At 42.8% G+C, this 11,476-nt stretch overlaps 1 protein-coding gene across 1 annotated transcript in view; it reads right to left on the reverse strand.

Moving 5' to 3' along the window:
• MYO1C (myosin IC) overlaps window positions 1–10,345 on the reverse strand; it is a 110,162-nt gene extending 99,817 nt beyond the window's left edge. Inside the window, exon 1 of the mRNA XM_034752926.1 lies at window positions 10,204–10,345. The gene's annotated coding sequence lies outside the window, so the exon portion shown is untranslated. The remainder of the gene's footprint in view (window positions 1–10,203) is intronic.
• Window positions 10,346–11,476: the final 1,131 nt, after the last annotated feature.

Below are 11,476 nucleotides of genomic sequence, written 5' to 3' on the forward strand. Positions count from 1 at the left end.
CTGAGCTGAAAAAGGTTAAATAGCACTAACTTCCAGGTAAACATGGTCAACAACTGAGATTTGGAAGGAGCCTCTCACATAATCCAGTTGGACACAGAATACCATAAGCATACACTGACATTTGGCAGGTGGTCTGGTTTAATTTAAATGGGATAGATCCATTATCCTCTTTTCTCTGCTCTGTTCATTTCCAAGTAGGGAAGAAAACAGGGAAGGGGCACTAAGCTTTCATTCTGCAGCGCGCACACTCTCTGGTAACTACAATAGGTCTCTCCAATCACATTTTACTATGCTCTCTCCAATTTGTTCTCACTTCCTTCATTACCCTCCTCATATCAGGACACTACTCCCCAAACTCAGGCCTGATCCACACTCAAAACTTAAAAATCAACCTAGCTACGTTGCTCACAGATGTGAACATTTTTGCCCCTGAGCACCACTGTTAGGTTGATCTAACCCCTGGCAGCAGACATAGCTAGGTCAACAGAAGAATCCTTCCAGTTGACTCAGCCGTCTCCTCTCAGAAAGGTAGATTAACTCCATTGATGTAAAAACCTCTTCCATTGATGTAGGAAGCGTCTGCGCTACGGGACTACAGAAATACCTCCCAATTAAACAGCTGGCTTGAAAACATCACCAATCTACACATTAACTTGCACTGCTCAGCTACCCATTCATATTAACAGTAAGCAATGATATGGTCCCTACATCTTTCATCTCAATGATTTTACACTTTCTAGGGACTCCAGGATTCACTTGAACCTGAGAAAAGCCTCAAAAAAGGTGCCAAACCTGCCCCTCTCCCATTCTGGATTCATTATTCCAATTTGCTCCTAATTTTATCTACTCCCTGCATAAAAGAGGCGTAAGTGGCAGTCTCTCCAACAGACTCCAACGAGAAACTGCAGAACTGGAATTAATTTGCAAACTAGACACCATCAAATTAGGCCTGAATAAAGACTGGGAGTGGATGGGTCACTACAGAAACTAATCTCCTCAAACTAATTTCCTGCTACTGGTACTCACACCTTCTTGTCAACTGTTTGAAATGGGCCACCCTGATTACATTGCCCCCATTACCACTACAAAAGTGATTTTTCCTCCCTTAATATTCTACTGTTGGGAATAGCCCACTCCCACTTTAATTGAATTGTCTCATTAGCATTGACCCCACACACACACTTGGTAAGGCAACTCCCATCTTTTCATGTACTGAGTATATATACCTGTCTACTGTATTTTCCACTCCATGCATCTGATTAAGTGGGTTTTAGCCCACAAAAGCTTATGCCCAAATAAATTTGTTAGTCTCCAAGGTGCCACAAGTACTCCTCATTGTTTTTGCTGATACAGACTAACACAGCTACCACTCTGAAACCAGTCTCTCCACTGTTACTACAACAGCAGGCGTATAGATCATCCTGTCAGTGACCTTTAAGAAAATTATTAAGGCAGATGACACCTAAATGATACAGACTGCACCAGTCCTCATCTGTACAGACAAAGATTTCAAGTAACCTAAGGAAACATTTTCCTTAATTGACTTCACAAACCAGAACTATAAACAGCTGAAACTAGAAGGCAAAACCATGCCACAGCTGAGGCCTACAGGTACATTCACATATTCTGATATATCCTTTCATATAGCTGAGCCTTCATTTTCCTCAACTTTGTCACAAGAACTGTGATTAAGTTAGGAGGTTGTACAGATGTAAATGAGCAGAATCTGGTGCTGAAATTATAAATTAATTAATAGTTCTGCTGATTATGTGCAAGCTGTAAAAGAATCCTGCTCACACTCCCACAGCACTGCAGAGCTAACTCAGCTAACAGGAATACTAAGTGACAAGTCCTGTCTTATTACTAAAGCAAGCAAATCTGATTGAATAATATACAAGGCGCAAATCAGTTGAGCATAAGAATAGCCATGCTGGGTCAGATCAACCATCTATCTAGCCCAGAATCCCATTTCAGAGAGTGGCCAGTGTAACACACTTCAGAGGAAATTAAAAGAACAGGGCAATTTTGACTGATCCATCCCCTGTCATCCAGTCCCAGCTTCTAGAAGTCAGAGGTTTAGGGACACCTGGAGCATGGGGTTGCATCCCTCTCCATCTTGGCTAATAGCCACTGATGGACCAATCTATCCTCCAGGAACTTATCTAACTCTTTTTTTAACCCAGTTATACTTTTGGTCTTCACAACATCCCATAGCAACAAGTTCAAGAGGTTGACTGTGCAATGTGTGAAGAAATACTTCCTTTTGTTTTAAACCTGCTGCCTGCTAATTTCATCAGGTGACCCCTAGTTCTTGTGTCATGTAGAGAGGTAAATAACACTTCCCTATTCACTTTCTCCACATCAGGATTTTAGAGACCTCTATCATATCCCCCCCGTCATATCTTTTCTAAGCTGAACAGTCCCACTCTCTTTAATTTCTCTTCCTATGGAAGCTGTTCCATCCCCTTAATCATTTTCGTTGCCTTTTTCCAATTCTAATTTTTTTTTTTTTTTTTTTTTTTTTTTAAGATGGAGTGATCAGAACCATACATAGCATTCCAGATGTGGATGTACCATGGATTTATATAGCAGCACTTTAATATTTTCTGTTTTATTATCTATCCCTTTTCTAATGGAGCTTAACAGTCTGTTAAGCTTTTTTGACAGGTGCTGCATATTGAGCAGATGTTTTCTGAAAACTATCCACAATGCCTCCAAGATCTCTTTTTGGAGCTAGATCAAGCTTTTCCTACACAGGCAATTTTCAGAATAGAATTTGGCTTTAATTAAGATTAGGGGTGATCTGAAATATCATTACACCTGTTTAATCAAAAGCAGATGATGTTGCTGTTGTCAAGGGCTCTGTGTGGTGCCGTTTCCAGGCCGTATCCATCAGATTACCAGCCTGAACTGAAGTCAGCAAGGGCAGAATTAAAATCCTCAACATCATTCCCATTGGGTTATATTGTCAGGCTCCACCCATTTGTATTTTCTTTTAAAGCAGGAAAAAAAAATCACAAACAGTTCTAGAAAGAAGAAAAGTCATAATTCATACATAAATAAAAGGGATATGTTGGAAGTTAGATATTTACATTCACCCTGACTTGTCTTATTATAAGGCACCTGTAAGTTCTTCTTTGCATTATGAGTACATGGCAACACCCAACCTAGGGACAGTCTAAAGGATTTTTTGATAGGAAACAGATTATTGGACATAGTACATAAGAAGTAAAAAGTAAAGGAGGTTCGAGTATTGAGGAATGTGTAGCTGTTGAATTTAATGCAACATGTGAAAGACCTGGGACAAACTGGAGGAATTACACTGTTCCACAGACCCTGTTACATTCTCCCATTGCCATTACAGTTTTTTAGCATGCCTAATTCAGCAAAACACTTGCTTAACCTTATGCACCTGCTTTAGTCCCACTGGCTTCAATGAGACTTACACATGCGTATTAAATGCTTTGATGAACTGGGGCCATAATACTATATGAGTAGCTAACCAACTGGCTTTCTATCAGCATACATTTTCTTCCACATTGGGTATATCAGATTCATCAATGTCATCTGCACTTTGAGCATGACAATGTTTAAATTCAAGCTCAATTCATATAGTATTACAATTTTTGAACTGTGTCTGCAGATCTCTAATCTCTTAATATGGGAATGAGAGAGTAACATTCTAAGGCCCTTGGGAATTCCATAAAGTCTTGCAACATTACAATGTTTGGTTTACTCAAAAAGTCTGCCAGGCAGAAAAACACCTAATAAATGTCTCCTCCTTTTAGAAGATGAGACAGATTATAAAGGTGACCTTCCATTACAGATTTCTAAACTTTTTCAGTTGCCCTATTATTCTGAATCTCCTAATTCACAGGGTTTGCATTCACTGGGCAACATTTGTATAGGGCATTGAAAATTATCTGTTGTATACATGCTGATTATTATTACGACCTTGATAAACACAATGGGTGCAAAGGTGAATCACATGTGGTCTCTAAAGAGAAAATAATATTCTTCTAACACAAAATGACAAACAAAGAAACAGTTAAGCAGAAAAAACAATAAACCACTCCCTGTTAACCTTCACTGCTTCTAGAAAACAAAACAAAAGAGTGGTCTGCATTGCCATCCAAATTCTTAGCGAGAGACATAACTTCTGGCAGGCGGATCCGTAGGCATTTCTTCCCCTCCCAGTACACAGAAGCAGCAATTCTGAACTGTTTGCGAGGTGCTTGGAACAGAAGACAACCTGCTATCGAAGACTGGAGATAGCAGACAGAACGAGGTTTTTCTGTCTCTAAGGGCTTGTCTACACTGGCAATTAACAGCACTACAACTTTCTCGCTCAGGGGGGTGAAAAAACACCCCCCTGAGTGCAGCAAGTTGCAGCTCTGTAAAGCGCCAGTGTAGACAAGGCACCAGCACTGGGAGCTATGCCCCTCATTGAAGTGGGTTTTTTTAGAGCTCTCTCCCAGTGCTGCGACCACACAAGGCATGTTAAAGCACTGCCACGGCAGTGCTTTAGCGTTGCCAGTGTAGATTAGCCATGATTTATAGGATTCTATGGAAAGTCTCTAATAACCTTTAATACCTCTGACTGTACAATAATCTTTTGTTTTTTACAACTGCATTGTTGGTTACAGCAACAATTGCTACAACTAGAAATTTCAACTGCAGAAATATAGCTTGTAATGTCCACTGTTTAGTGTTTTAAATATATATCAGTTACTGTTATTTTAAACAGAAAGTTGATCTGTAATTTGTGAAATTGCTTATTTTAGCTATGAAAATTAAACACATCTGACTGTTGAAAGTTACTTCTCTGAGTAAACACTGATTCAGTGCAGAATGTACAATACAAGATTAATTAGTAACCATTAGCAAGTTTAAAAAAACCCAACTCATTGCACTACACAGAGAAATATTTCAAAATGGAAAAGAATTTCCCCCTATTTCTGTGGTTTGCAGCCATTCTATTACAATTAAATTTAACTTCTTAGGAGGTTAAACAGACCAGGGTCTCACTAAAGTCAGGTAAAGCCTTGGGACACTTGCTGCTTTCAAGCTCTGTTACGTTTGTTTAGATAACTCTGCTCTTTTTACCTAAATGGCCAAATACACTTAGGGGCAGATCTTCAGCTGGTGCAAAGTGTGATAGCTCCATAAAAGTGAAACAAAGGCCTTCCTGAACTCTTAACATCTCTCCAACTGTTCAGCTGTTACAAACATACATTATTGTAAAACAACAGATCTATACCCAGTGTTGCCCTTTATAAGGGTGAAGCCTTGGGCTACATGCAAGAATACTGTTGCTAAATGAAGACACTCAAATACCTTTGGTAAATTGGTGACAGAAAGGTCTCATCCACACTATGGCCGAAATAATTTTATAACCAGTTGGAGGCAAGGTCTCTTTAATCAGCTGCAATTTGCAATATTCAGCATGCATCCAAAGAGCAGGTTGTCTGCCATCATAATTGTGTTTGTGTGTTCACTCCTAGCATTCTGTCTGTCTTCCTAGGAAAATCTTTTGCAATGCCTCGGCAGCAACTGCCCATGCCAAAAACTATGCAGGCTTTTTTTCCAGACAACCTCCACTTTCTGCCTAAGTTTAGGGGATTTCTTAGGCAAAACCCATAATTCGTTTGCCACAGAAGTCAGTGTCTAGGTCTTCCAGTCATCGCAAGCTGCTGCTTTTTCCACCTCCTTGATTTTAGTGCCTAGAAGCCAAGCAGGGCAGAAAGCAGCACCCCAGCTGCATCCCAAGATGCCATCTGAGCAGAGGCAAGTACTAAAGTTTGTGTTCATACATTGCTGAATTGAACTACAGGGAGGGCAGAAAATGAACCAGACTGAGCTCTATCTGCTGGTGGGCCAGTGTTGTGAAGTCCAAACTGATAGTGACCAGCCAAGTGCACTTTATGAATGGGTGTGTGAAATGAGCAACTGTCTCACAGAAGAAAAGCTACCTATGACAGCTGTCCTTGGTGACCGTGTTCCCAAGCACTCTAGAGACCAGCACTCTCTGGCAGATGATTTTGGTATGGGGAAGACCACAGTGAGACAGAGTGTATAAACTGAGTGACCAAGGTAACTAATGCCCCCGAAATAATGGAGGGCAGCCTTGGAAGAATACAGAAGCTTTTTTTTGCCACCAGAACATGATACACGTGACATAATTACAACAAAGACTGCTGGAGTTCTGTCCACCAGTAACTTCTGTCTTAACACAAACTTTGTCAGTGTTTTCATATGAACACCTAACTTTGCTGTCTCAGCATGTCTGTGTCAGTACATTCTGGAAAATCTGGGAAGCTATCCCACACTGCCTCAACAAAGGAAAGAGTGCCCAGAGGACATAGCCAATGCATTCTGGAATGTCCTACAGCAGACAGAACCAGGAGGATCAATCAATCCAGTTACTGAGGCACAATGAGGGTGGTCCCAACACTCCATAACATGAGTGTTATACTTCGTTACACAAAGACAACCACATATGAACCCAGACCACTGGAAAGGGTGAGACAAGGTTAGCTGCCATGGTTACTATCACCATACTAACTATGTTTGTGACTGGACACAAATCATGTTTAGAGCCTACCATGTCATTAATTGGTTACAAACAGTTAAAAACCACAGCGTGGACAGGGCTTCAAGAAAAGAAGACTAACCAGGTAAGGGGCAATGCAACAAAGCACTTTGCTTGACTTCAGTCTGCATGTCCTGGTTTGTTGTAGAATGCAGATACACTACATTGTGAAGAACGTCCAGTCCCAAATTACTGTACACAAATAGTAATTCTGCATAGCCTCAAACACAGGTTTCCAAACATGAAATTAACATAATTTGAGTAAGGCACAAGGTGGGTGAGGTAATATCTTTAATTGGACCAACTTCTGTTGGTAAGCGAGATAAGTTTACAGAGAGCTGTTCTTTAGGTGATTTGAGTGAGTGAAGCCATGTTATAAACTGGTTTCACTGCAACTACATTTCAGCTGTATATAAATATGGTTTTAACTGTGATTGTCTGCCACATGAAAACGGGATCTCAGAGTGCCAATCTCACTGCTCACACCAGCATGGAAATTTTCCTCAAGGTAGTAAATTTTGCTGCCATCTACTGAGAGGGGATATTAAAGCAAGTGCCTCTGCTTCTTTCTCTTCAGTGACATACTGGAATTTCTATCCCAGACATCAGGCTATCCTAAAGGAGTCATTGGCTGTTTTGAAAAGTGCCAATCATCTTCTCATTCTTCCAAATGGGAAGGCAAGGTGCACTAGGTTTTCAAAATTTTCCATGCTGTGACCACATGTTACAACAGAACAAAAAAAAAATTTCAGAACCTCCCATCTAGACATAAAAGAGCAGGATATGGTTGTGACCTCTCTGGACCAGTTCACAATTCCCAGGTTGAGAAACCATGAATAGACTGGAACTCACAAGACTTGGGTTCTATCCCTGGCTCTGCTATGGACCTACTGGGTGACCCAGACTTCACCTGTTTCCCATCTCCACTGTGCACAATAGCGCTTATGCTGGCGTAATTCATGTCACTTGGGCGGTGGAATATTCACACCACTGAGTAACATAAGTTTTGCAGACATAAGTGGTAGTGTAAACATAGCCTTACTCTGCACAGGCGATCACAAAAACAGAGCTGTACCCAAGTATCTAACACTGAGGGGGGGAATAGCCAAACACTAGATGTGAGAACAATCCACTCTCTCCAGATTGCTCTGGTGCTGTGCTTACCTCTAGACACACTGCTTGCCCCATCAATCTGAGAACTTTACTGAGTCAGTCCAAAGACACTAAAAACTAAAAGCATTTGTCATCTATCTGTAGTGATGGAGGGAGTTGCCCACCCCCAACCAACTATTATACCGCAACACTGTCCATACCAGTTCCCAGGTTCATTTTCTTTTTGCAAAGTCATAAAAATACAATGTAACTGCAGTCACATTACTGGAGAGAAGATTCAAATAATTAAAACATGATGCACTCTTTCTGCAGGCTAGTCAGATACTTTCCTTAAGTTACTGTTATTTACAAATAATCATATCCACTTATATGGGATTACGACTAGGGCCCTAACAAATTCATGACCATGAAAAATGTGTCACGGACCATGAAATCTGGTTTCCCCCCATGAAATCTGGTCTTTTGTGCGCTTTTACCCTATACCGGGGTAGTCTATTATTTTTTGTCAAGGTCCAAATTTCTTGGCCAAGGTATAGTCAAGGTCCAGACTCCAGAGAAAATAATTACAAAAATAAATAATAAGTAGTAAATAAAAAGATTTTGGGGTCCATTCAAAAGCATCAGGTAGTCCGGAGTTAGCCCATGCTCCGCCTATTGACTACCCCTGCCTTATACGATACAGATTTCACGGGGGAGATCAGTGTCTCTCAAATTGGGGGTCCTGACCCAAAAGGGGGCTGCAGGGGGTCACAAGATTATTTTAGGAGGGTTGCAGTATTGCCACCCTTACTTCTGCCCTGCCTTCAGAGCTGGGCAGCCAGAAAGTGGCGGCTGTTAGCCGGGCACCCAGTTCTGAAGGCAGTGTCCTGCCAGCAGCAACGCAGAAGTAAGGGTGGCAATACCATACCATGCCATCCTTCTGCGCTGCTGCTGGTAGCAGCTCTGCCTTCAGAGCTAGGCTCCCAGACAGCAGCAGCTGCTCTCCAGGTACCCAGCTCTGAAGGCAGCACTGCTGGCAGCAGCAGTGCAGAAGTAAAAGTGGCAGTACTGCAAAAAAAAAAAAAAAAAAAAAAATCCAATGCTTTTATGGGTCAGGACCCCTACAATTACAACACAGTGAAATTTCAGATTTAAATAGCTGAAATCATTAAATTTACAATTTTTAAAATCCTATGACCATGTAATTGACCAAACTGGACTGTGAAGCGGGCAGCATTGTGCAGCAATTAGGGCACTGAACTGGGAGCCAGGACCATGGATCCTATTCTCAGCTCTGACACTAACCTGTTGTGAAAAACTTGGACAAGGCATGCCTCAGTTTCCCCATCTATAAAATAGGGCTAATGATACCAACCTTCCTTTGTACAGCGCTTTGAGATCTGTGTATGCAAATTGCTAAATAAGAGCAAAGTATTATTATTCCAACATAGTTTAAGACCCTTCCAGAAAAGCGCATTTTGTCACCAAGGCACACAATGGGAGCCATATAATTATCTAAAATAGATACACACACAGACTCTCTCTCTCTTTAGGATAATAAGGAATAAAACAAAGCTTTTAAAATTACATGCCATTACCACCTTTGTTACAGCAAATGCAAAATCAGCTTCTTTCTTCTGCACTCAGCCACACCCATCTCTTAATCATCCCTCTAGATGATTTTATTAACCTGCTATCTAAGACTCACACTACCCCCCTGAAGAACAGGTCCTCTTGGGGACTTCACTTTGTTTTAATTACAACAATTTAGGGTGTTACAATATAAACAGAATAATAATGCAATTTGTAACATTTTGGAGTGAAATTTTTTGCTGATTATCTGAGGAACATACCATGAGGTTTTGTTTGTTTATTTTTTAATTCTACACTGGAATTTTAAAGAATTAACCAAAGCTTTCTCAATTTAGGAAATGCTAGACTGGCAATTTTGCCCTTTGCCTTCAGCTCCATACCACTCAGAGAGTTGAATGGTCTGAGGAACAATATCTTTCATCTACAGAAGTTCACTCTCAGCTTTCCTGTCTATTACCCAGGAGCACCTATTTCTAAAGCAGCACAAACCTCAATAAAAGAACCCATTATCTTGACACAAAACACTTATTTTGTGAGTAAATGTTGGTAGAACTATCAAATGGGACCTACTGGCTGGCTCTCAGAGGCTGGTGACTTCTCGCAGCAGTCTGGGTTCGGCTCTCACACCGTATGTTCCCCTCCTGCCCGGGGCGAGTGAAGTTACGCACCCCCAGGGGCTCGCTCGGTGTAAGGGTTTTTTACACACACACACACACACACACACACACACACACACACCCTCCTCAGTATACCCCGCTTATTCCCTCGCCTTAAAACACAGGAAGTGAAACTTAGTCGCTAGGTCCCTCCTCTCCATTCAGCCCTCCCCAGGACCACTAGCGACGGGCCTGGAAGAAGCGCTGCTCTCGTCACACCCGCCCAGGGCCGGGCGACGGGGCTCTGCGGGCGGACGCCCCTCGTCTCACCTGTGGGGTCGGGATCGGGCCCGCCCGCGCGGGAAGCAGGCGCTGGCCCGTCAGGAGCGAGGGTCTCCCGGACAGCGTGTCACGGCCAGCTCCCCCTCGGAGCCTGCGCCCGCCGCGCTCCGGAGCATGCGGAGAGAGGGCGGGGAAGCCGCTGCCCTCACTCCGCCCGCCGCCGCGCTGGGCGGGACCGAGCAGGGGCCGCCCGGAAATGGGGGGGGCCTGTGGAGCCAAACCACGTCCCCGCCAGCGCAGCACCGGCACGGGGGTGCTTCCCTTACCCGCCGAGTCTAGCCCAGGCCGGCTGGCCCCGGGCAGTGCTGATGCGCCGCCCTCCAGCGCGCCGAGGCGCTGCTGGTATTTTAACCCGCGCTGGAATGGTACATGGCAGGAGTCAGGCGTGATAAGGCAATACCTGCCTGAGACCCACCCATCCAGCGCCTCACACCTTCCTACTCTGGCTAGAGCCTGCCAAAAGATGGATCCCCTGCCAGACCCCCTGCCCTCCACCCTGCCCGGTTAGCGCCTGCCTCCTTAGCCGCAAATGAAGAGTTTGTTTACACTGGACATGCTAAATACAAATTGGGCCATAGGGGCTCTTCCAAAAAGTTTACTTCAGTTCATGAAAATAACCGCCACTGACCACTCATCCTAAACTGGGCTACATTTTACACATCTTACATTGTAAAAATGATAAACAAATACACCTCTACCTCGATAGAACGCTGTCCTCGGGAGCCAAAAAATCTAACCGCATTATAGGTGAAACCGCATTACATTGAACTTGCTTTGATCCACCAGAGTGCGCAGCCCCGCCCCCCGGAGCACTGCTTTACTGCGTTATAGCCAAATTCGTGTTATATCGGGTCGCGTTCTATTGGGGTAGCGGTGTAGTATATTTTTCAGTTCACCTCATACAAGGACTATAGTGTAATCACTTTATCCTGTAAGTACAATTTACAAATTTAGTAGTTTTTCTTTTTTTTTGTTACAGAACTGCACTCAAAAACAAAACAATGTAAAACTTTAAAGCCTACAAGTCCACTCAGTCCTACTTCTTGTTCAGCAAAGCACAAAGACAAACAAATTGTTTACATTTACGGGAGATAATTCTGCCCGCTTATTTACAATGTCACCTGAAAGTGAGAAGCATTTGCATGGCACTTTTGTAGCCAGCATTGCAAGGTACCTACATGCCAGATATGCTAAACATTCATATGCCCCTTCATGCTTCAGCCACCATTCCAGAGGACATGCTTCCATGCAGATGAAAAAA

This window comes from Trachemys scripta, chromosome 18 (genome assembly GCF_013100865.1).
Source record: "Trachemys scripta elegans isolate TJP31775 chromosome 18, CAS_Tse_1.0, whole genome shotgun sequence".
Taxonomy (NCBI): Eukaryota; Metazoa; Chordata; order Testudines; family Emydidae; genus Trachemys; species Trachemys scripta.